Consider the following 25,765-nt stretch of genomic DNA (forward strand, 5'->3'; position numbering starts at 1 on the left):
TCCCACTGCCACGCTTGCGAGACGGCCTCAGAAAGGCCCCCAGGGCTGCCTGAGTTTGCAGAGAGCCTGAGCCTCGCCCGGAGAGGTGGGACCTGCGGCCTTCAGCTCCCGGGGAGGTGGCCTCAGCTGATCATTTAAACGGCCACGTTGTTAACTCATCCCTGCTGTAAAATGTGTGGTTGGGCACCTGGGTTAGCCGGTGATTCAGAGGGGAGAGCACCCCATATTGAGTGACACCTGCCCTCCCCCCCGCAGCACCACAGTGGGGGTCAGCACGGATTGCAAGGGGAGAGCGCCCCCGACGGAGACCCCCCCGCCCTGCTCCCGGCAGCACAGCGCCCCCGAGCGCCGCACTGGGGCCCGGCCCTGGCTGCCAGGGGAGAGGGCAGCGCCCGCCCCGGTTTGGCTTGGGGAATGTTCCGCTGAGGGCGGGGGGGTGGTGAGCCGTGTGCTCAACTCTGCGCAGGGGCCGTCCCGGCCGTGCAGGGGCCAGCTGGGTCCCATCCCCCGGACAGCAGAGAGCCCCCAGTGTTTGTAATAACGTGTAAACACCAACCCTCCGGCCCCAGCTGCCGGGCAGGGAGGGGAACTCCGCCCCCCCAGCCACTTAAATTCTGCTGGTCGGGCCGTGAGCCCTTCCCCCCATGGCTCTGCTGAACCCAGGTGGCCGGACTCCTATCCCCCACCACCTCCGTTCTAACCACTAGTCCCTACTCCCCTTCCTGAGATGGGCCCGGAAACCAGGATTCCCATTCCCCCACCCCTCTTCTAACCACTATGCCCTACTCCCCTCCTGGGACCAGAACCCAGGAGTCCTGGCTCCCAGCCCCTCCCACGAGGTCACATGACACTTCCACCACTGCCCCCCCCCCCCCCCGCCGCCCCCGGACATCCCTCAAGAAATGGCTCAGAGGCTCTGACTGGTCAGCAGCGTTTATTCCAGGAGCACCCGGCTGGGCTCAAAGCTTCTTAGCGTCCCCCAGTGCAGACAGCAACACAACCCCCCCACCCCCGCCACAGGGGGCGCTCCAGGCACTTTGCCCCACTGACGCCAATTCCATGGGGTCCCCCCGGCACCCTGGGAGCAAAGGCGGAGTGGAAGGAGGGACCGGGGAATAGCTTGGGAAGAGGAGTGGAAGGAGGGAATGGGGAAGGCGCAGAGGAGGAGTGGAAGGAGGGACCGGGGAATAGCTTGGGAAGAGGGGTGGAAGGAGGGAATGGGGAAGGCGCAGAGGAGGGGTGGAAGGAGGGAATGGGGAATAGCCTGGGAAGAGGGGTGGAAGGAGGGACCGGGGAAGGCGCAGAGGAGGGGTGGAAGGAGGGACCGGGGAAGGTGCAGAGGAGGGGTGGAAGGAGGGACCGGGGAATAGCTTGGGAAGAGGGGTGGAAGGAGGGAATGGGGAAGGCGCAGAGGAGGAGTGGAAGGAGGGACCGGGGAATAGCTTGGGAAGACGGGTGGAAGGAGGGACCGGGGAATAGCTTGGGAAAGAGGGGTGGAAGGAGGGAATGGGGAATAGCTTGGGAAGAGGGGTGGAAGGAGGGAATGGGGAAGGCGCAGAGGAGGGGTGGAAGGAGGGACCGGGGAAGGTGCAGAGGAGGGGTGGAAGGAGGGAATGGGGAATAGCTTGGGAAGAGGGGTGGAAGGAGGGACCGGGGAAGGTGCAGAGGAGGGGTGGAAGGAGGGAATGGGGAATAGCTTGGGAAGAGGGGTGGAAGGAGGGACCGGGGAAGGTGCAGAGGAGGGGTGGAAGGAGGGAATGGGGAATAGCTTGGGAAGAGGGGTGGAAGGAGGGACCGGGGAAGGTGCAGAGGAGCAGTGGAAGGAGGGACCGGGGAATAGCTTGGGAAGAGGGGTGGAAGGAGGGAATGGGGAATAGCTTGGGAAGAGGAGTGGAAGGAGGGACCGGGGAAGGTGCAGAGGAGCAGTGGAAGGAGGGACCGGGGAATAGCTTGGGAAGAGGGGTGGAAGGAGGGAATGGGGAATAGCTTGGGAAGAGGAGTGGAAGGAGGGACCGGGGAAGGCGCAGCGGAGGGGGGGAAGGGGTTGGGGCCCAGGATTCCCCCCACCCCCAGGTAGGAGGAGCCCCTTGGCTGCGGAGGAATCATCTGGTGATGCTGATCCCCAGCCTGGCGCCTGGCTTGCCCACGAGGCTCTCGGGGCTCCCCTGTGCTGTGCCCCCCCCGGCGGCAGCGGGGGCTCCTGGCCGGCGCGAGGCTGGGGCCGGACTCCTGTTCCTGCTGAACTGAGCCAGTTTAACCAAAGCAACGGAGTATCAGCTCAGTAGGCACGGGAGGCAGAGCCCGGGAGCGCGGCACGCAGGGCCCCCGGACACAACAGCGGCGCTGGGAACGGAACCCAGGAGTCCTGAGCGCCCCCGGCAACGCTAAGCACTAGACCCCACCTCTGTCTAGCTGTGGAGGGGTGCAGAGCCCCGGGAGACGGACCCCAGGGGGCGGAACTTAGCCACTGTGAACACGATGCGGATGCGAACTCTGTTCACAAGTGAGCTAAGCCCTGCACCCCGGTGCCGGACGGGCACGGGGCAGCTCAGGGATTGGTTACACCCCCGGCCTCAGCTCCCTCCCCAGCTTCTGCGCCCCTCATGCACCCCCCCCCGCCCACAGCTCCCCCTCCTTTGCCCTGGGCCCCCCCCCGCCCTCAGCTCCCCCTCCTTTGCCCTGGCCCCCCCCCGCCCTCAGCTCCCCCTCCTTTGCCCTGGGCCCCCCCCCGCCCACAGCTCCCCCTCCTTTGCCCTGGGCCCCCCCCCCGCCCTCAGCTCCCCCTCCTTTGCCCTGGCCCCCCCCCGCCCTCAGCTCCCCCTCCTTTGCCCTGGGCCCCCCCCCGCCCACAGCTCCCCCTCCTTTGCCCTGGCCCCCCCCCGCCCTCAGCTCCCCCTCCTTTGCCCTGGGCCCCCCCCCGCCCTCAGCTCCCCCTCCTTTGCCCTGGGCCCCCCCCCGCCCTCAGCTCCTCCTCCTTTGCCCTGGGCCCCCCCCCCGCCCTCAGCTCCCCCTCCTTTGCCCTGGGCCCCCTACCTGCCCACAGCTCCCCCTCCTTTGCCCTGGGCCCCCCCCCGCCCTCAGCTCCCCCTCCTTTGCCCTGGGCCCCCTACCTGCCCACAGCTCCCCCTCCTTTGCCCTGGGCCCCCTACCTGCCCACAGCTCCCCCTCCTTTGCCCTGGGCCCCCCCCCGCCCTCAGCTCCCCCTCCTTTGCCGTGGGCCCCCCCCCGCCCTCAGCTCCTCCTCCTTTGCCCTGGGCCCCCCCCCGCCCTCAGCTCCCCCTCCTTTGCCCTGGGCCCCCTACCTGCCCTCAGCTCCCCCTCCTTTGCCCTGGGCCCCCTACCTGCCCACAGCTCCCCCTCCTTTGCCCTGGGCCCCCCCCCGCCCTCAGCTCCCCCTCCTTTGCCCTGGGCCCCCTACCTGCCCACAGCTCCCCCTCCTTTGCCCTGGGCCCCCTACCTGCCCTCAGCTCCCCCTCCTTTGCCCTGGGCCCCCTACCTGCCCACAGCTCCCCCTCCTTTGCCCTGGGCCCCCTACCTGCCCACAGCTCCCCCTCCTTTGCCCTGGGCCCCCCCCCGCCCTCAGCTCCCCCTCCTTTGCCGTGGGCCCCCCCCCGCCCTCAGCTCCTCCTCCTTTGCCCTGGGCCCCCCCCCGCCCTCAGCTCCCCCTCCTTTGCCCTGGGCCCCCTACCTGCCCTCAGCTCCCCCTCCTTTGCCCTGGGCCCCCTACCTGCCCTCAGCTCCCCCTCCTTTGCCCTGGGCCCCCTACCTGCCCACAGCTCCCCCTCCTTTGCCCTGGGCCCCCCCCCCGCCCTCAGCTCCCCCTCCTTTGCCCTGGGCCCCCCCCCCGCCCTCAGCTCCCCCTCCTTTGCCCTGGGCCCCCCCCCCGCCCTCAGCTCCTCCTCCTTTGCCCTGGGCCCCCCCCCGCCCTCAGCTCCCCCTCCTTTGCCCTGGGCCCCCTACCTGCCCTCAGCTCCCCCTCCTTTGCCCTGGGCCCCCTACCTGCCCTCAGCTCCCCCTCCTTTGCCCTGGGCCCCCCCCCGCCCTCAGCTCCCCCTCCTTTGCCCTGGGCCCCCTACCTGCCCTCAGCTCCCCCTCCTTTGCCCTGGGCCCCCTACCTGCCCTCAGCTCCCCCTCCTTTGCCCTGGGCCCCCTACCTGCCCTCAGCTCCCCCTCCTTTGCCCTGGGCCCCCCCCCCGCCCACAGCTCCCCCTCCTTTGCCCTGGGCCCCCCCCCCGCCCTCAGCTCCCCCTCCTTTGCCCTGGGCCCCCCCCCGCCCTCAGCTCCCCCTCCTTTGCCCTGGGCCCCCCCCCCGCCCTCAGCTCCCCCTCCTTTGCCCTGGGCCCCCTACCTGCCCTCAGCTCCCCCTCCTTTGCCCTGGGCCCCCTACCTGCCCTCAGCTCCCCCTCCTTTGCCCTGGGCCCCCTACCTGCCCTCAGCTCCCCCTCCTTTGCCCTGGGCCCCCTACCTGCCCACAGCTCCCCCTCCTTTGCCCTGGGCCCCCCCCCCGCCCTCAGCTCCCCCTCCTTTGCCCTGGGCCCCCCCCCGCCCTCAGCTCCCCCTCCTTTGCCCTGGGCCCCCTACCTGCCCTCAGCTCCCCCTGCTGAAGAGGAATCCCCCAGCTGCCCCAGGCCCGGCTCTGAGCTGTTACCGTGACGGGCTGGGCTGTTCCTCTTCGGCTCCGGGCGCCTGCTGCTGGCGGCAGAAGGAGGGGATGGCTCGGGCCCACCCCCTTCGCCAAGCCGGCTCCTGGGCGCTGCGGCCCGCTGCCCGTTGGAAATCCCTGGCAATGTGATTTTGGGTGGTAGGATAAAAATCGCATCACCAGGAACCCCAGCTGGCAGGGGCGGGAGAAGCCAGCATGGCTGCTGTCCCTGCTGGGTGGGAGAGTCTGGGGGGACCCCACACCCCATCCAGCCGCTGAAAAGACAGGAGAGGAAGGAGTCAGCACCCGGGGAGGAGACCTGGAGTCTCCGGTCAACGTTACACCGGCACCTGCGATTGCGGAGCAAAGAGCAGGTCGGATACACGGTTCCAGGGCACCTTCCGCCCCACAGCGCTGGGCCCTGTGCTCAGCTGCGGTCCCCTCTGGGGTGGGGCATGGGGACTGCTGACACAGGGATCCCTCGCCTGGCCTGCCGGTGAGATGGGGCATGAGGGCTGTTTACACAGGGTTCCTTCACCCAGAGCGGAGATGCAGCTGCCTCTGGGGTGGGGGCTGTTTATACAGGGATCCCGCGCCTGGCACGCAGCACAGCGCCCCCTAGTGCACCAATGGGGCCTGCACTGACTCAGCGAGGAGCGTGCCTGCTCCTTACAGCTTCGACACAGGGGAAACAGCCCTCTGCGAATCCCTTTGGACAGGGGGCCTCCCCACTCTGGCTGCAGAGGGGCCTGGGGACAAGGCTGGTGAACCCTGGCCATTCTCTACCTCCCAGGGGTCATGGGGGGCAGAACGTAAGTTCCAGCAGCTCCAAGGCTGCTCTAACTTACACCAGGGGCTGGGCAAGATCCCCCAGGATACTGGGAGTAAAAAGGTGGCTCCAAGTTTCTCCCTCCCCATCTCCTCCTGCCTCGAGAATGGACTCGCTGCAATCAGGCCCCAGGCCAGGTTCACATCCCTCTTGGCTGGGAAATTGCCCCCTTCTCCCTGCCCCTCCCACACAGGAGCACAGACCCAATGTCCCCACTGCAGTGCCTGACATGCCGAATGGCCTTAGGGCTGGGGGGCGGGGAGAGGAGAGATCAAGGAGCGTACAGAGGAGGATGCTTCTGGTTTCCACTCCAGCAGCTGTGAAATCTGGCTGGGTCCTGCGCCATCTGGGCCTCTGAGCCCCCGCTGCAGAAGGGGGGGCCTGTGTCTGGGCGTCCTGGGGCGGGGCGAGCAACGGATCTTGGACACCAGGCAGCCCCAGGGAGGCGGGAAACGGCTGGGGTCGGTGAGAGCGGGAAGTGGGGGCTCGGAGGAGCCCCGACCAAGCTGCCCCGGACTGCGAGGCCAGAGAGCAGCGAGTGCTGCAGGCCTGGGGCGCGGCTGCTCACCACGGCTCTCGGGCGGCTGGCAGGTGATTGCAGCGTGCGTCCTCGTAGGCACAAAACCACGTCACACCTGCGCTTCCTGACACGCACACTCAGACCGAAACCACACCCACGCCGAACCCGCCGAACCCGAGAGATCCCAGCCGCCCCCACGCGCCTCCAGCCAAACCCGCCGACCCCGAGAGAGATCCCAGCCGCCCCCACGCGCCTCCAGCCAAACCCGCCGCCCCCGAGAGATCCCAGCCGCCCCCACACGCCTCACACTGCCCCACACATCTCCAGCCAAACCCACCGCCCCCGACAGATCCCAGCCGCCCCCATGCACCTCACACTGCCCCACGCATCTCCAGCCAAACCCACCACCCCAAGAGATCCCAGCCGCCCCCACGCGCCTCCAGCCAAACCCGCCACCCCCGAGAGAGATCCCAGCCGCCCCCACACACCTCACACTGCCCCACGCATCTCCAGCCAAACCCACCGCCCCCGACAGATCCCAGCCGCCCCCACGCACCTCACACTGCCCCACGCATCTCCAGCCAAACCCACCACCCCCAAGAGATCCCAGCCACCCCCACGCGCCTCCAGCCAAACCCGCCACCCCCGAGAGAGATCCCAGCCGCCCCCACGCACCTCACACTGCCCACGCATCTCCAGCCAAACCCACCACCCCCAAGAGATCCCAGCCACCCCCACGCGCCTCCAGCCAAACCCGCCACCCCCGAGAGAGATCCCAGCCGCCCCCACACACCTCACACTGCCCCACGCATCTCCAGCCAAACCCACCACCCCAAGAGATCCCAGCCGCCCCCACGCGCCTCCAGCCAAACCCGCCACCCCCGAGAGAGATCCCAGCCGCCCCCACACACCTCACACTGCCCCACGCATCTCCAGCCAAACCCACCGCCCCCGACAGATCCCAGCCGCCCCCACGCACCTCACACTGCCCCACGCATCTCCAGCCAAACCCACCACCCCCAAGAGATCCCAGCCGCCCCCACACACCTCACACTGCCCCACGCATCTCCAGCCAAACCCACCGCCCCCGACAGATCCCAGCCGCCCCCACGCGCCTCACACTGCCCCACGCATCTCCAGCCAAACCCACCACCCCCAAGAGATCCCAGCCGCCCCCACGCGCCTCACACTGCCCCACGCGCCTCCAGCCAAACCCGCCGACTCCCAGGCAGCTCACAGCCGCATATGCAGAAATCACACCTACACTTGCTCACACACTCCAACAGGCAGAAATCACACCCGCGCTTCGTCTCACACGCACACGCTCCTTAGCAGTGTCATGCGCACTCTCACGCCCGGCCCCTTGGCCAGCGAGGGCTGACACGGCCGGGGGGGAGGGGCTGGCATGCACAGCGGGTACGGACGCTGAGCAGAGGGAGTGGGCAGTGGAGACTGGCCCCAGCCTTCGCCAGCATCGCTGCTGGGCAGGACAGCACCCCTTCCCCACCGAAGGCTCGGCTGGCCCCATGACCCGGCTGGGCCGGGCCAGGCACCAAGGGGAAGTTCGCAGTTGTGCCCACCGCGAGGAAGCGACTTTACGCCCGCTGCACTGGGCTGACGCTGTTTCCTAGAAGCCGGCGCCCGCCCGTCAAACCACAAGCCCATCCCCCTCCACCTGGCACTGCTGCGGGCTTAACCCTTTCCTCCTCCGGGCATAGCCACATTGCCCATCACCCTGCGTTCCCATCCCCCAACTCCCGGGCCTCCCCCGAGCTCACTCCTTCAACCCATGCAATTCCACAGACGGGTCATGTCTCAGCTGGGGGTGGGGGAAGGAATCACCCGGTGGAAGTCTTTCTGTCCCAAAGCCTTTGCCAGACGGTCCACAGGGAACACGCACCCGCCACAGAAACGCAGCCAGCTCTGGGGTGCGGCGTGGGGGCTATTTACATAGGGATCCCTCAGCCCGGGCTGGGGTCAGGCGTGGCAGCTGTTTTCATCACAACACAGCGATGCTGCTTGGGGATTGTTCATCCCACCCTGGGGCAGTTGTTTCCCTGTCCCTGGTGCCTACGGAAACAGAAGGCAGCGATTTGCTACATGGGGGAGCTGGGTACAAGTCCCTGTCTCAGCTACTCAGCCCCTGGGCAGCTCAGGCCCCAGGCCAGGCAGAGGAAGGAAGCAGCCCTTTCAGCATCGACCCCCCCCCCCCACGTGGCACTGGCTACCAATCACTGGGGCACCCAGCCTGCATCTCAAAGGCCAGTGGGTGTGACGTGGGGGGAGCAGGGATGCAGTAACAGGGACTCACCAGCCGAACAGGGACATGGGCAGCATCTGGAGTGCAGGGGGTGTCCAGTCTCTTCTGGATTCACCGCGTCAGGTCAGGTCCCTCTCTGAAATCTCCCAGGGGGCAGATCCACCTGCACCTACTAGCAGGAAGGGAAGGCAAGGTGAGCAGCTGCCCATCTGATCAGTGACTCTCCCCAGCCCCCTCATCCAATCAGAGACCCCCACCTGATCAGAGACCCCCCCCCTGCTCCATCCAATCAGAGAACCCCCCCCCATCACAGACCTCTCTCCTGCTCCATCCAATCAGAGACCCCCCATCCAATCAGAGAACCCCCTCCTGCTCCAACCGGAGAGCTCCATCAGATCAGAGAACCCATCCAATCAGAGACCCCCACCTGATCAGAGCCCTCTCTCCTGCTCCATCCAATCAGAGACCCCATCTGATCAGCAACCCCCCCGCCACATCATCCCAAGCCACCCCCCCCCAACCCCAGCCTCCTTGGGAGGAGTCCCCTGGCGCTGAGCCTGCTCTGAGACCAGGAGCTCTGGACCCAAACCTGACGCTCAGCCCTCCAAGCCACCCCTGCGGGCCCCTCCCTCCCCCCAGGATGGGGGCATCTGGATTCTGGAGCAGTTAAAGAGGACCCTAAAAATAGATTTTAGAAAGCAATGAGATTAAGTGGCAGCTCCGGAAACCCTGTCTCAGCAGGGTGGGGCCCTGGGCGTTCGGCTGTTTCCAGCCATCCTGTCAGAGCTAGTCTTTATTCGTGTGTATCAAACAATACGAGCTCCTGGGGCCCCTCCCAACTGGGCCTGCGATGGACCTGTCTGGGCCCCGAGCTCCCTCGAACCAGGATCGGCACCCAAGCCCAGCACTGAGGCCTCCTCTTCCCCCACGACTCTCTGCCCTAGAGTCCTGGTCTGCTCCAAATGCTGCCTGGCTGCAGAGAAGGATGCATGGGAAATTGAGAAGAGGGAAGGTCAGAGCAGGGCAGGACTGGCAGTCTCTGTTCAGGAGGCCCAGGGCGGGGATAGCAGGGAGCTGCGGGTCAGGAGTGAGGGGCACTGGCAGGGGAGGGCTGTGGGAGCCCAGGGCGGGGATAGCAGGGGTCTGCGGGTTGGGAGTGAGGGGCACTGGCAGGGGGGGACTGTGGGAGCCCAGGGCGGGGACAGCAGGGGTCTGTGGGTCGGGAGTGAGGGGCACTGGCAGGGGAGGGCTGTGGGAACCCAGGGCGGGGATAGCAGGGGTCTGTGGGTCGGGAGTGAGGGCCACTAGCAGGGGAGGACTCTGGGAGCCCAGGGCGGGGATAGCAGGGGTCTATGGGTCGGGAGAGAGGGGCATCTGTGACTCAGCAGCTGAGCACCAGAACAGCAACTCAATCCTATGATGAAGGGTGCACCGAAAATACCTGTAAGAGCATGGCGCACCGACTCCATTCCTAATAGAGCCCAGCTGTCCTGGCTTCCAGCCCCGCCCCCAACTAGGCCATGCTGCCAGGCCCACAGACCAGGGATCCTTCCTTCACCTGCCTCTGACGCCCCCCTGCCTGTCCTGCCCCAGCCCAGGGTCGGGTGTGGGGTGCCTCTCCCTGACCACATGGCCGGAGGTGAGCATGCCGGCGGGAACGCCTTTGCTCAGCCTGGCTGCTCCAGAGCATGTGACATCTAAGGTCAAACCGGGGATATTTCAAAGGCCAGTGGGTGTGACCCGTTCGGGGAGCAGGGCTGCAATAACAGGGACTCCCCAGCCTAACAGGGACATGGACAGCTAGTAACTAATGGTCCCTACTGAGGGGAACAGAGCAGGATCCGCACTCAGCTTTATGGCATTTAGAACAGTGCGGCTCCATGTCTGGGCTCCCTAATCCATAATGTACAGCGCCCAGCACAATGGGGTCCTGGGCCATGTCTGGGCTCCTTGGTGCTACCGTAAAACACCTAATACATAATGTACAGCGCCCAGCACAATGGGGTCCTGGGCCATGTCTGGGCTCCTAGGCGCTACCGTAAAACACCTAATACATAATGTACAGCGCCCAGCATAATGGGTTCCTGGGCCATGTCTGGGCTCCTAGGCGCTACCGTAAGACACCTACTAATTAATCAGAAAGGTGACACTTGCGCCAGCCGCCCTGGGACATTTCAGCACAGACCCCTGTCTGAGTTAACAAGGAGCTCCTTCCCCACGGGACTAGTCACATGCTCCTGCCAGAACCCAGTACATCCGGCCGGCTGGCTTCCATCCCCTCTTGGGGTTATTTTCTATCGATCATCTGCTATCAATGTATTACATGGGCATTGCCAGTAGTCAATATTATAACCATTACAATGGTGCTGGAGACCCTAACCGAGAACTTGGCCCATTATACCGGGCGCTGCATAGACCCTGACCAAGATTGGTGCCCCCATTATGTGGGGTGAGTGACAGTGGGAGGCAGTCTCTGCCCCACAGAGTTTACAATCTAAATTCCCCCAAGATGGGAGTCGGCTTAGAACTCGGGTGTCCTGACTCCCCGTACGCTGCTCGATCCACTAGACCACGCTAGTGCATTCCGATGGCTTTGCCTTGTTTTAAACCCAAACTCACAAGGATCAGATTTCCCAACTGCCATCCAATTCTAGGGGCGTGAACAGGAAAACAGCCCCCCGGGCACAGCAGTGAATCCCTAATAACCAAAGTATAGCGCCCAGCGGGGTCACAGCGTTAGTGAGTCAACCAGCGAGGAAGCAGTAACAGCTCCACGTGACCGAACGAACAGCCATTCAAACATGGAAGCAACACATCATCATCCCTACTTCGCATGGCGAACAAATTCGTAAATATCGGTTCTGCGGGAGAATGGATTGACTGTTGCTTGGAAGAGGTTATATCAGGAAAACATTACTCCCCTCTCAAACAATGGCCTTTAACTAGGCTTCAGGGCTAGAGCAGAGAACAGGAAGACTCTCCAAAAAGTTATTTAAGCTCTTTCTGAAACATTTTGCATCACTTCCCTGGAGCTGGAAAATATCAGATCATTTTGTGTGTTTTCCAACCATCTGCGGGGGTTCTGGAGAAAAACAATGTAAGTGGAGTGACAATGAAATAATAACAATACTTTAAAATGACCAAATTCTCCACAATTCAGAGCATGCTTTTCCACCACTTGGAAATTGGTGATGCCTTTAAAAGGAAAATAGCAGGAAAAGAAAGCCCAGAATTAATTACATTTCATATAAAAAAGCCTTTTTATAGCAACTTCCAGCCTGTATGATTTAGTAAGCAGCATGCTGTATATAATTTTTTTCACCCAGCACTAAAATGCAGCCACCTCTGAGGTGGAGCAGTTAAAAAACTGAACAGCAATGTTACACAAGGCCTGTTTACCCAGCACTGAAACGCAGCTCCCTCTGGGGTGGGGCAAAAATGGTTTTTAACCAGCCCTGCGGCAAGGCTGCTGCACAGGGATTGCCAATTCAGCGCTAAGATGCAGCCGTCTCTGGGACGGAAAATGGCAGCTGTTTAACTGCCACAGAGCAATATCGCAGGAATAGGACAGGAAGTGAAAAAGAATCCGTATCCGATTGAAAACACAAGGGGTAAGAACGTAATTAGCAGAGTCAGACTTTGGACAACAGGATATTTTACTAAAGCTGCCGTCACCCAAAAGATGCATCTCCAGCAGCCCTGGGTCCCCTGGGGCGCTGCTGGGCCCTGGATTCGCTTGCTGAGAGTGCCCCTTGCTGAGTTCCCAAGCACCACTGCCTCCCTGCTGGCTTTTCCAGGGAGAGTTCACCCATTCAAGTACCAGCCAGCCCTGCCTCTGCTTGAACGTGTGAGAAGTGAGCTCATCACAAGCACAGGTGCTGTGACCGCAGGCAGGTGACCAAGCGCTGCCAGCTTGGATTCAAGGGGTGGGGATTTAGGCAGTTCCATATGGAGCTGATTCATCTCAAGTTGTTTTAAAATTGAACTTCAAGGGGGGTCCTTCCTCCTGGCTGGAATTTCCCCTGGGACTCCTCGGTTCTATCCCCCTGCTCTACCACGGACTTGCTTCCCTTCTCTGTATTTGCAAAATATGACAATACCTAGCACTTTCCAGTCCCCCAGATCTCAAAGTGCTTTACAAGGGAGCTCACTGTCATCACCTCCATCCTACACATGGGGAAACTGAGGCACAAAGCGGGGCAGTCACGTGCCCGAGGGACCCAGCAAGCCAGTGGTGAGGCCGGTAATAGAACCCAGCACTAGGGATTATTACTCTTCAAGTCTGGATTTCCCAAGGTCTCAAGGACCATTTATCCCCAAATACCCGGCTGCTGTCTTGGCGTCTGCATTAGGTTTGGATTTTCCAGTTGCAGCCGGGGCCCAGTGAGGGCTGTGTCTCCTCTGGCCAGCTCTTCCTCAGCCCCTGAGATTGTTGAGCCATCTTGGAACAAGCTGTCCCAAAGTAACAACGGTTACAATTAGAGCTTCATTTTGTCCACCTCCCCCGAATCCCGTCAAACGGCCACAGACTGAAACGCTCATGGAGCGAGAACGACCCCCGAGGGGGATAAAAAACCAAGCTCCAATGGACGGTGGGCAACAAGATGGGGAGCCGGGTGGGGAGAGATGTGGCCTTGCCGATTCTCAGGCTATGGGGTGTGTTACTTCAAGTCCCAGCTCCTGGAGTCATGTGCTAATCTCAGTTTTCATTTCAAGAATGTTTCTTGTTTGTGTTCAGCAGTGATGGGGAAGGAGCGGAGAAACATTTGGGGAGCCGGCTCCAGGGCTCAGAAACCCACCCACGCAGCACGCTGGCATTTCTCCCGTTCTCCAACTTCGTTTTCATTTTTTAAAAAAAGTGGTGGTCGTGGTCACAAAGAAAACCACAGGAACGTGACTCAAGCGGAAGCAATGTCTGCCTGAGTCTGCCGAGAGCCTGGAACAAGAGCTTGGAGAGATGTGACCTGCCCCATTCCACTCAGGAAGAGGGGAACTCCGATGCCACAGTGCTACAAGTCAACAACCGCTCACTATTTCATCCCTCCTGTAAGGGAAGCTGGCAGATCGGTCCCGTTCACTGCGAACCACCTCTCATTTTGATGCCAGCAGTGGGTGTCATTTGGGAGATGACACCGCTGATTTCTTTTCTCCAGGCAGGAAAGAGCTGAGCCCACGGACAAGGTCAAGCGCCAGCCGGAATAGGATCATACGCAACTATCTGCACAATCTACCATGATCAGCACCTCAGTTCGGCAACTTGTGTGGGCAGAGTTTAGAGGAGTTCGCTCTCCCCTCCCATCTCTCCATGGCACAGTGGGAGCATCTGGGTGCTCTACGGGCCCAGAACGACTTCACCATCATGATCCAGAGCAGAGGAGCCTGGCGTTCACGTCCCACCAGAGGTGCAGGCTTCCGGGGCGGGGGCGGGGTGCATTTCAAGTTCTGGGAGGTTGCTGGATTAAAATCCACTGAGGGTTTTAAGCTGTGATCCAGCAGGAGCTGTGAAATTCACTCCCATGAAGAGGGGTTTCACCCAGTGCGACTGGCTGCAATTTCAGTCCCCTGGAGTGACTTGGCTCTTGGTGGAGAAGGAGATGCTCATCGGGTGGGTGGGGAGGGGACCAGCGTGGTTTTGAGCTGAGTGCGCACATGGAAAGTAGCAGAGTGCAAGGAGGGTTGGCCTGGATCTGACATCCCCTTTCAGCTCCCAGATGAAACTGGGCTCCTGCTGGTTGCGTGCAAAGCACTTGCAAATAAAAACCAGCTATTTTCTGCTTCTGCTATTTCTTTGGAAGGTGCTAGTCACAAGCGGGGGTGGGGAAGGGAGTGAATCCTGCTGTATAAATAGGGGAAGCTTCCCAGAGAGAGAGAGAGACAGAGAGAAGAGTGTGAGACATGCACAGACAGACACAGAGAGGGAGAGCGCCTTTCTAGTCCTGCCAGAGGTGTAAAGAAATTGCCTTCCCCAACCACGCCCCAGAGCCAAACTTCTCTATTTACACCCATCACCTTGATCTCTAGTCCTTGAGCAAAATTCAAAACCAATGCAAGGAAACCCTTTTCTCGCCCGACGCACTCTTGGAGTGTGGAACTCCCTGCGACAGGATGGCCCCAAAGCCAAGAACTCAGCCAGGTTCAAAAAGGGACTGGAGATAGAAATGGAGGGTAAGGTTAATGCAAGCAGGCCTTTTGGAAGGGAGATTAAACCTCCTGCTTCAGGATTAGAGCAAGTCTGTAAGTATCAGGGATTGTTCTGTGTCTGAACTGCACTTCGCACAATGGGGTCCTCCTCTGGGACGGGGTGCTCCTCGGCACTACCGTAATACACCTACTAGAGAATCATATATTAGGATGTTCCTTCCACTGGTTCTGGCCACTGTCAGAAACAGGATACTGGGCAAACGGGCCTGAGAATTCCTCGGCCTGGGGTTATAGAGCCTCAGAGTGGGAGATCTAGGGATAGAACCCAAGAGCCCTGGTTCACACTAGAACCAGTCACCTCCCCAGGGCTAGGAGTCCTGGTTCACACTAGAACCAGTCACCGCCCCAGGGCTGGGGCCAGACCCCAGCAGCCCTGATTCTCAGTCCCCTATTCCCTGCTGTGGGAGCGAGCATGCCTAGCAGCCTCCAGTCAGTTCACATGGGGTCTGCGATTTATACTCTTAAGGGATCTGGTGCCTTCAATTCCTCCCCTCCGATCCCAGCGGGGATCCAGCCTCTTTATCCTCTGCTTCAGCTTCTGTTGGGAAAACGGCCTCTCCAGAGGCTGGAGTTGCTGGCAGAGCTGGGACCATGAGAGTCAGGGGCTGCTCCCCAAAGGCTGGCAAAGCCCTGCCAGCCGGCAACTTGCACCTCCATGCTGCTGGGCACCACACTTAGCTGTTGTGCAGGGGAAATGCTTGATCTGTGAGGCAATGTGGTCTTGTGGGTAGAGCTGCCCGCCCTGGGGGCTTGAGCTCTATTCCTGGTTCTGGGAGGGAGTGGGATCTTAATGGTTAGAGTGGGGAGCTGGGACTCAGGACTCTGGGGTTCTACCCCTGGCTTTGGCCCTGGCTTGGAAGCTCTTACCCAACTGCACAGCCCCGTGATTGCTGTTGATCAGAAGACCCCTCTCCTCGGGTGCTTGCAATGGGGGCGGGCAGCACACAGCTGAGATTGCTGGTATTTCTGGATCTCTGTGCGCTGGTCCTGCTTTCCCAGGCCAGCGTGTGCCTTCATACAGCAGCCGAGTCAGGCCGGGTCATAGCCTGACTGCTCCCTCCGGGCTCCAGCGTGTCTATATCGGGGCCGCCCCTTGTACGGTACTAACAGAGCCCTAGTAAAAATAACCCCCGGCCGGCCTCGTGCCATGTGGTGTCGAGAATGCACGAAGCTGGTCTCCAGCCCTCCTCCCCTCAAGGCTGCCAGCCCCTTGCCCTTCCCTTGCATGTAGTTGGCCTCACGCAGCTGCACGGGGGGGTTCCCTCTCCCCCCGTTTGTGGGGACAGGCTCAGTCTGCTGCTCCCCCGTCCCATCATGCATCTGAGATCTGGCCCATGGCAGGGGACCCAGTCCTGCCAGTGCCCACAGCCCTGCTCTGTGAACGGGCTTTGCCTTGCATTGCCTGGGCCCAAAAACGTAGGGCTGGGGGCTCGAGCATGCAGCTCCCCCAAAAGCTGCAGTCTGGGGCCAGGCCAGCTGGGAAGGCAGTGGGCGAATGATACCGCTGGGAAATACACGATGGGGCGGGAATGCAAAGTCAGCTCCACTGTGAAACCCGCCCTCCCGCCTCAAGCAGCAAAGAGCCAACAGGAGGAGACCGGCAAGGCTAATGCACATAGCGTGGTACACTGACACCAGAAGGAACGCCTCGCCTGGGGTCTAAGAACTGCCGCGTGGCATGGTTGTGTGGTTAGAGCTGTGGGTCTAGTGCATTAGTGCAGGGGCTTTGGGACCTAGGATTCCAGGGTTTTACTCCTTGCTCGGGGAGGGGAGCCTGCTCAAGTGAGGAGAGCGGGGAGGGGCAGGGGGGGCTGTGACTCAGGACTCCTGGGTTCTCTTTCTGCTTCTGCAGAGGAGTGTGCCTTTGCAGAGACAGCTGAAAAGAGACCGCCATGACTGCCAGGAAGAGAAGCTCTAGAGGGCAATCCCTGGATATACTGGGGGATACCCTTCCCCCAAAACAGAGCTCCTACCGAAAATGAACAAACAAGTAAATTAAAGAGGCGAGAAAACATGGCCGAGTCTGGAGCAAACAATCATTCTTTCTGGAGGGAAGGCAGGGACGATCTGGATTTGACGGCAGCCGTTTGAGCCAATGAGCAATACCCCGTTCTGGACACCCCCGGCCTCTGGGGGAATCAAGGGCTAATGGGCCAGCTTCAAGAAGAGGCGCGACCAAAGCTGCGGGCACTGAGGGCTTGTCAGAGGGGGATGCTTACGGAGGCTCAGGCAGATCACCTGAAGCTGGGCAGTCAACGATGAACACGCCTTGGACGCCCGCGGTCAGGAGTCAAGGCAAAGTTTGTTACAACTTTCATTCACCTGCAAGGATTTTTTTTAGAGGCAGTTACATCTCTGTCCACCAGGTGGAGCAATTTTTGATTTTGGCCTTTGGGGGACCAGAGTGACAGAAGGTGATGACTTAGCAACTGCAGTGTTATGTATTGTAGCCATGACAAAGCCAGGGGAGTATTGTTCTCCTGACGCCAGGCCTCGCCGTGTAGGTGTGGACGATCTGTTTTGGAGGAAATCACTTCTGCAAATATTGACTCACAGCTGCCGATCTGGGTCACCCTGGTATGAATCTGCGGTGACTTCTCCACATTTATACCAAGATCAGAATCTGGCCCGGCACGTGAAAGCATGTTCCTGTCTGAAGGGCAAGGGCTAGATTCTGACCTGTAAATGTGGAGTAACTCCAGGGAAGTCACTGGAGTTACACTGCTGGAAATCTGATCAGAATTACTCTTTCTATTCCCACTAGCCAGATAAGGCTTGGACCCAGGTGGATGGGAGACAGAGGCTGAGATTTCCACAGGGATCTGCAAACCCAAATGAATGAGAGTGGAGGAACATCACAATGGCCAGGTTACTAGTCTAGGGCCTTCCCCGTTCTGCCACAGATCTCCTGGGGGACCTTCCATCCAGGTCCTCAAAGGGAGTTAGTGCCTAATTCCCCTTGATTCGCTCCGTCCCTGATCTTCAAACAATCAAAGCAAAACTCAATGGAATCTGTTGGGTTTTAACCTCATTTATCTAAGGAAACCCCCATCGGGGACCTAAAACCAGAGGCATCAAGATCTTCAGGATTCCCTGACACTAGGAGTTTGCAAACTTCAGTCTGAATTTTAGATTTGCAACCAAACGTCTTACCTAGATCCTGAAAATTTGAACCTCTTGGTTCCTCGGCTTTTCAAGGTCTTTCTTGCAACTAGACCTGGTTGAAGTTTTTCAAAGAAGCTTTTATCCCCCTATCGAAAAATGCAGTTTTGTGTCTCAGTTGAAAACGTTCAATTCCAATTTTTTGATTAAAAAAAATAAAAAGAAAAAGAAACTGGAATTTTTATCTCAGTCCCAAATTGAAATTTTCATTTCACTTGGGTTTCCAAAAACCAGGAAAAAATCCTTTTTCTGGCTCCCACCTCTACAGTCTCTCCCTTTTTCAGTCCAAAAAAAGGGGGGAAATGTTTCTTTTTTAAAGGCATAAAAATACCCCCAGATCTCCATATTGACATTTGTCAGATTTCAAAAAGCAAAATTTCCATTCAAAACAATCTGGCACAAAAGTTTCATTTTGAATGTTTCTCTTGAAAAAAAAAAATCCATGGATTTTTCAGTCAAAAATGTTGATCAAAATAGTTTCTCTCAAATCTATTCAAAGAAATAACATTGGATTTTTCCACTAGTTCTATTCACAACCTCAACAACCTTGAAACCATTATCAATTTCCTTCTGAGAGACATTCTGACTCTCTCTTATCTGAGGTTCCTGAACAGTAGATCCAGGACTCCTAGGCTCTGTTGCTAGTTTAAGTTTAAAGCTGGAAACGACCTTTAGATCGTCTAGGCTGACCTCCTGGAGAACTGAGCTTGGAAGGATTAGATTTTTATTGGTAAATGGCAATTTCACCATGCACACACAAACCGATAGGAAAATATTTCCATGGATAATAACTGAAACTTACAGACAGGCAAAGAAAGAAGAAGGCTGCTTGAGAACTAGAGGTTGACTGAAGGATATTGACTTGATATATTTTGACGTGCTGTTGACCATTTGTGTTGTAACAGTTATAAAGCTTTCACTTTTTGAATCTCAAGTGTCTCCTGTCATTAAATAATTATTGTCTGACCCCATAATTTCCCACAACTGTAAAAACTGAAATGGATAAAATAAAAAATCTTCAAATCCAGAATTTTGCACAAGTGTTAAACTGTAAATAGACAAAAACTGAAAAAAAAAACCCCACCAATGTTACCCCCCAAAAATATATATGTATAAAAAATCAAATTCTGCCCAGCCTGTGTGTTCCTCAAGGCCTTCATTTTTATCCAGATACCCCATATTGAGCCCAAAAACTTGAGTTAGGCTTAACCCATCTCAGGCCTCAGAAAACTAAACTATGTATCACTGGGAGAGACAAAGGCGTCACCAATGCCACTGACCCACCTTGTGACCGTAGGCAAGTCACTTCCCTGCTCTGTGCCTCGGTTTCCCCATCTGTAAAATGGGGATAATGATACTGACCTCCTTTGGAAAGTGCTTTGGCGTCTCCTGCTGAACAGTGCCCCAGCGAACAGCATTATTAAGATGCCAATCACACATATGGGACTGCGAGTTCCCTGTGTGTATAAAATGTTCATTTAAGGAGCTCATAATGGGAACCCACCCAACATTTATCTTTCAACTCTGTGCCCAAAGCACGCTGGGCTTGCAGGCGGGGAGGTTTGGGCCCAACATTTGCTAATGTGTCTATTGATATTGGGTGCCCAACTCGAGATGCAACTTCAGCAAACCAGTGGGAGTTGTAGGTGCTGAGAGCATTCTGAAAACCAGGGGCCAGGTTCTCCTCACCTCCAGCACCCCAAAAGTGAAGGCGCTTTGGAGAAATGGAACTTCAAGGATCTTTGACTGTTTCCACTCCCCCCAGTCAATAAAAAGTAAAGTCCACCAACATTACAAAGAGAAGGGATCAGCAAGCGGAAGGGGCAAATATCTCAGCTACTAGAGCTGTCCTGACCCTCACTGTGGTGCAGATTATGTGGGCATGCTAATCTAATATGTAGATGTAGGAGCTAAGTAGGAATCACTATAACCGATTTATACACTCCAGCTTCTAAAGCGGACTTCTTCCCCTAGGCCCTGATTCAGCAAAGCACATAAACACTTGCTGAATCAGGGCCTTAATAACCAGGGATGCTGCCTCAGTATTTTTCAGCGAGACGAACAAGATCAACAAAGCAAAGGTATACAATTGCCTGGGCTGGTATTTATCATGTATGTATCTTCCTGCGGCGGGGGTGTTTTGTTGTTATGTGTACACAGACGTGTAGGGTGGGGGGGGCGGTGTTTAGCAGGGCCATGGTTTTCAAAGCTGACGACTGATTTTGCGTGCCGCAATTTTGTGTGCCCAACTTGGGACATCTTTAAGGAGGCTGATGCTTTTCAGAGGCCCTTTGTACTTTCTGAAAATCGGGTCCCTTTCAGGCATCTCAGATTGGCCCCCCAAAATCGTTAGTCAGCTCTAGTACATCCTGCCCCATATATGTGTGTATATATATACACGGGCCTGGTCCATATACTATCATTACCAGCTTGTGTATACAGCCATGGCCTGTATGTATGGTACACACACACACATCGTATGTATAGTGAGACAGTGCAGTCTAGTAGGACGATCACGGGACTGAGATTTAGGAGATTTAGAGCCTGGTTCCCGGCTCTACCATTGGCCTGCCGGGTGCCCTTTGGCAAGTCTCTTCACATCTCTGAGCCTCAGTTTCCCCATCTGTATAACATGGATAACAATACTGACCTCCTTTGTAAATGGCTTCGTGATCTACTGCTGGAAAGCACTAGGTAAGAGCAAGGTATTAGTTAAGGTTGCCTAAGTGGCTCCATTCTAAAGGATCTTTTTCAACTGCTTATAACTTTCACCTTCAGGCTAAATCCTTCCATCTTGAGCCTCTGCAAGGGGGGTGAATTGTTTTGGAAACCGAGCAAAAATGGGTCAGCTGTTTTTGAGTACAAAGTGAAAACAGGATTTTTTGGTTGTTTTTTGCCCTGATAAATGTTATTTTGTTAACTTTTTACACACACGGAGAGGGAGCACAGTCTCACATGTACAAGGTGACATTGTCATCCTAGTGTTTGCTCACGCGGTATATTTTATCAGCAGACTTTGCAGAGTGGGTCAGTGCCAATAGCCCCGTTTTGCAGACAGGGAAACTGAGGCACAGAGCAGGGAAGTGACTTGCCCAAGGTCATACAGTGAGTCACTGGAAAAAATATGAACAGAACCCAGGAGCCCTGATTTGCTGCACCTCTAATCACTAGGCCAAGCTCCCTCCCATAGTAAGGAACACAATCCAAGAGTCTTGATTCCCAGCTCTTTGCTCTAATCAGTGCCTGATCCTGTCTACACAGACTTGCTATCAGTTGCAGAAACTCCTGGAAGAAACGTGTAATGTGGCCTAGATCGATGTTATCCTGCTATTCTGGATCTAGCTAAGCCCCAACCTCCCCAATGACATCACTGTATCCATAGTAACTAACGTACTTCAAAGGGAAAAGGGTGGAAGGAGTCCGAAAAAATATGGATAAACAATGAACAAACTCAGCTGCTTAAACAAAATGTTTGATGGTGCCCAGGGGGGCTATAAAAGTTTTATTGCCACTTGTTTGGGAAAACCTGTGTGTACTCACTTGAAATGCCAAAGGGAATGGAACAGGGCTAGATCAAGCCTCGGAGCGGAAACCAGGACTCCTGGGTTCTTTCTCAAGCTTTGGCAAAGGGAGTGAGGTCTACTGGTTTGAACAGAGGTCTGGGAGTCAGAACTTCAGGGTTTCAGGAGGGGAGTGGTTTCTCGTGGCTAGTGCAGTGGGGACTGGGAGTCAGGACTCCTGGGTCTGTCTCCCGCTTTAGCAGGGGAGGGAAATTTAGTGAGTTAGAATGAGGGGGCTGACCATCGGGATTCCTGTGTTCTGTTCCCAGCTCTGCCTCTTCATGCAGCAACTCACTGCCCAGCTTTAGGCCTCAATTTTCCCCACCTGTAAAATGGGGATAATCCTGACCTGTCTCAGGGGATTTTTTTAAGGATTAAATAACCTTTTCTTTAAGGATTAAATAGCCCCGGTCGCTGGTTTCTGAGCCCTGTAAGGAGTTAGATGATTGCTGAGTGCAATCCTGTGGTGGTGACACTCATTCCACAGTACAGGTAGGTGCATCTGATTGCCATCATTAACATCTCTCAGGGATGATGTCACTGGCTGAACTGTTTCTTTGCTGTGTTATTTCCCCCCAAAATATTTAAAAATTAGGGGACAGATCTACAGCTAGGATCTAAGATCTGAGTCTGCCCTGGCTTCCCGGCTATTGGGGCCCAAGCTAGCTCAGGTCTGCGTACCTGGGCTGCAATCAGACCCGCATCTGGAGAAGTGGCTGGTAGCTGGGACAGTGAAACTGACACGGGACGCCACTGGGTGGGGTGAGGTGCTCTGCCAGACCTGCCCCTCCCCACGGCAAGCTTTGATCGAGTGAAAACCCTTGATTCGGCCCAGGCCAGCAAGTCGTCCTTGAGCTGAACATTCTCCTCGAGTGTGAGGGGAGGGGAGGAAGGTGGCTTCCTTCAAGGCGGCAGGGTCAGGGCGGGGGACCAAAGCCCTGAACTGATTGCAAGGAAGGGGCTGTGGGGACAAATAACCTAACTAGTTTGAAGATGGGGCCTGGTATGTTTACGACCGGGATGATATGACAGGGCGGCCACAGGGGCTTGTCTCCCAGCTTCCATCAGTTTCAATGGGAGAATTCAGCCTTCTGAGTCCAAGGGAGAGCTGCCGATCCATACCACTTGGATCCACTGAGTCCCATGGGGTGAGGCTGATTGACACCAGCTGGGGATCTGGCCTAGGCTTTGTAGCAGTCCCACAGGAGAGCTGCTTTATAACGCTGTCTCCTTCGTCCAGGGTCAGTAGCTGCAATTGACAAGTGGGTCATTTCCCACTCAGCCTCACACTTCCAAGCCAAGGCGTGTACGCCGCACCCGCGGGGTTCACCCAGCGAGATGGGCTCACAAGCACCCATGTGACACGTGCATCCACCGGCTGCTGCATGAACTGCGAGGTCTCTGCAGGTGCAGCCTACGGGCCGGCTCTGTAAATCTGGTTACATATTAATGGCGTTCTAGTGACGCGTAATCACTAGTGAGCTGTCTCTGCCGTTTAACCTTCTACTGGGGCGTCAGGTGACACAGCTGGGAAGTGTAAGATTTGTGGATCACCAGAGGGGGAAATCAACAAAGCTCAGTGCCTCAGTTTCTCTTCCCACCCTTTGTCTAGTTAGTCTGTGAGCTCTGTTGGGAGCGCTCTGCCTCCCACTCTGTGTCTGTGCAGCAGCTGCTACAATGAAGATCTTGATCTCAGTGAGGGTCTGGGCAGCGCCTGGCACTAAGGGGGCCCTGATCTCAGTGAGGGTCTGGGCAGCGCCTGGCACTAAGGGGGCCCTGATCTCAGTGAGGGTTTGGGCAGCGCCTGGCACTAAGGGGGCCCTGATCTCAGTGAGGGTTTGGGCAGCGCCCAGCACAATAGGGGCCCTGATTTGGGGTGTAACTTTTAGGCCCTACAGTACTACACATAATAAACTAAACAAGAGTAAGGGGGCTCCTGTAAGACACCTGCTGCTGCTGCTATTTTATTATTTTCTTTTGATTCAGAGCAATAACGAGAGCCCAGGCACCAGCTCCACATACCCCACCATACCCCAGTTCTTGAAAGAGACAAAACCAAACCCAGGAGCCATTCAGCTCCCCCTTCTACCCAGCTACTCAGCAACCCGACAACTTCTGTCCGTCTCCTCAAACCCTTCCCCAAGGCCAGGTCAAGCAGCTGGCTCCGAAAGCAGAGAGTTCTGGGCTCTGTCACAGCCGGACAGGAGACAAGGAGGTTCGAGCCCTCGCTTGGGGTGTCGGCAGAGCTGCTTCACCACCCAGCTGGGGCAAGGCTCTCTCGGCCTCAGTTTCTCCCTCTCTAAATGGAGCTAATGCTGGCATTGTGAGGCAATGGTGTACTTTAGGTAGCCACCATAGAGAGGACACGCTGAAGCAGCCCCTCAGCTGTATAGACTGAGGTGTAAACCAAAGAGGGGGTTACTACCTTAGATGGAACATATGCAAAGATAGACAGATGCTAGATTGTGTGTGTACCTCCTGCAGCCAAGATATAGTGTGTGTGTGTAAACACCCCCCCCCCCAGCTAGTTCTCAGATCTCTGATCCACAAGTGTGATCCCCCAGTTCTCAGCAACAATTAGAGAGCAGAGACCCTCCTCTTAATAAGGCTTCACACAGCCACGCTGAGCCCGGGAGATTCCATCGCAGCCTGCAGCGCGTGATCGGCCTGAGGGGCGCTTGGTCAGACTCAGTGGAACACGTGGTGGAGTCATCACCTGGCCTGTTTGCTCCAGCCCCAACGCTGCTGCCAACCCCGAGAGCGCAAACTTCATGAGCCAGCCCTCTCCCAAATCCTGAGATTCGCTGACAACCCATGAGATCACATTCACCACAGCAGGGGTGGGTCTTTCTCTTTGCCTCCTAGTTTCTGCCCCTGTAGGGAGCGCTCGGGCCATGTTTTCAAACTGTTCTCTCCAGCCACATTGGCCACAAATGTGCTTTTTTTATGAAAGCCGGGATTTTCATGGGATCACATTAGGGGCTGGGGATTTCAGAAACACACCGAATACCGCCAGCATTGTGAAAGGCAGTGCGGAGAGAGATGGTGTCTCCCACACATCAGTGGGAATTAACTTGATTCTACTTCCTGGGTCTGATTTGCCGTTTCCACTTCGGCAGTGCTCAGGGCCCAGCAGGCCCTGTTGGGACACTCGCGGCCAGATCCTTCTCAGCCCCTAATGGTCTATGGACAAGTGGGCTCTGTGGGGCAGGGACCGTCTTTTGGATCTGTGTCCATACGGCCACAGCAGAGTGGGGTTTTGGTCCATGAGTGGAACTCCTGGGCACTACCGTAATACACCAAACAAACATACAACACACAGGATTCCTGACCCTAGATGCTACCAAATACAAAGGATAAGCATGCTCTCAGGGAGTGGACGTCAGCTTCACAGAGGGATGTACTGAGCCCCACTCCAGAAACAAATGCACACACCCAAAGCTCAGTGCCCCACAGATCCCCACCTGATGCTAAGGCCCCCTTTCGAAGCACGGCCCTTAACCACAACAGGGCCAGGACAATATTCCTTAAAATGTTTGGGGAATAAAAGGAAAGGGGACCCCCTCAATTAAAAGAGAAAGATGGATTGGGAGGGTGGGGGGTGGGAGAGAGCATACAGAATAGCATAGGGAAATTGCAAAGAACAAGGTGAGACCCAAAGGAATAAAAGTCCCCCATGCATGCAGTAATGTACTGGGAAACCTCCCCTCTCTGTGCAAAGGGGGATTGAGCATGGGGGGAGGGACGGAGCTGTATCAGACTTGGGTCCCCCCCCACAGCCGGTCCTACCCTGAGTCTTGCTGAATTAGAAACACAACACACATACACACCGCAGTTCGCAGTCTCAGACCTTGACTCGCTCCCATCTGGATAACGATGGATCCAGCCAGCTCGGCCTACCCACGCCTGCCCCGGGCTGTGGCCGCTACAGAGGGGGTTTTGTTTCAAAGGAAGGGGTCGCGGCATTTTGCTAGGAGACAGATGAAGGATGCGTCAGGTTGGCCTCAGAGTGAACGTGACAGCCAGCAGGGGTGTGCCGGGGAGAGGCCGGAGGCTGACTGTGAGGTCAGAGCTGTGACTGACGTCAAGGTTGTAAAGACAGGTTGCCACGATAAATGGGGTGGTCTAGTGATAAAAGCAGGGGTGGAGGCTGGGAGTCAGGACTCCTGGGTTCTATTCCCACCGCTGTGAGGAGGAGTGGTGTCTAGTGGTTAGAGTGAGGGTGAGACCCAGGAGTCAGGACTTTGGGTTCCATCCCCAGCTCTGAGAGGAAAGCAGGCTCAGAGCAAGTGACGTGTATTCTAGCCCTGGCCCTGGCCCAGCATGTGGCCTAGGGCTGAGAGGAAGAGGGAAACGGAAGTCGGGACTCTTGGGTTCTATTCCTAATTCCGGTCTGGGAGCCTTGTCTAATGGTCAGAGCAGGACTCCTATGTTCTAACCTGGCCTTTTGGACAGGTCACGTCCCTTCTCTGTGCCTCAGTTTCCCTGTCTGTAAAATAGCACTAACCTCAACAGAGCAGGGTAAAGCTTAACCCTTTAACTCTGAGTTCCTGGGATGGACAGCTCAGGAGACAGATAAACTGCGTGTTGT

General features: G+C 57.1%; 1 long non-coding RNA gene across 1 annotated transcript in view; it reads right to left on the minus strand.

Annotated features, from left to right (window-relative positions):
- Window positions 1-4,573: 4,573 nt before the first annotated feature.
- LOC311510737 overlaps window positions 4,574-25,765 on the minus strand; it is a 29,946-nt gene continuing 8,754 nt past the window's right edge. Inside the window, exons 2-3 of the long non-coding RNA XR_014709130.1 lie at window positions 8,303-8,423; window positions 4,574-4,917 (exon numbers count right to left, since the gene is read on the minus strand). This is a non-coding gene — a long non-coding RNA (uncharacterized lncRNA). The remainder of the gene's footprint in view (window positions 4,918-8,302; window positions 8,424-25,765) is intronic.

The sequence above is a fragment of the Lepidochelys olivacea genome (assembly GCF_965140295.1).
Source record: "Lepidochelys olivacea isolate rLepOli2 genome assembly, chromosome: 20".
Lineage (NCBI taxonomy): Eukaryota > Metazoa > Chordata > Testudines > Cheloniidae > Lepidochelys > Lepidochelys olivacea.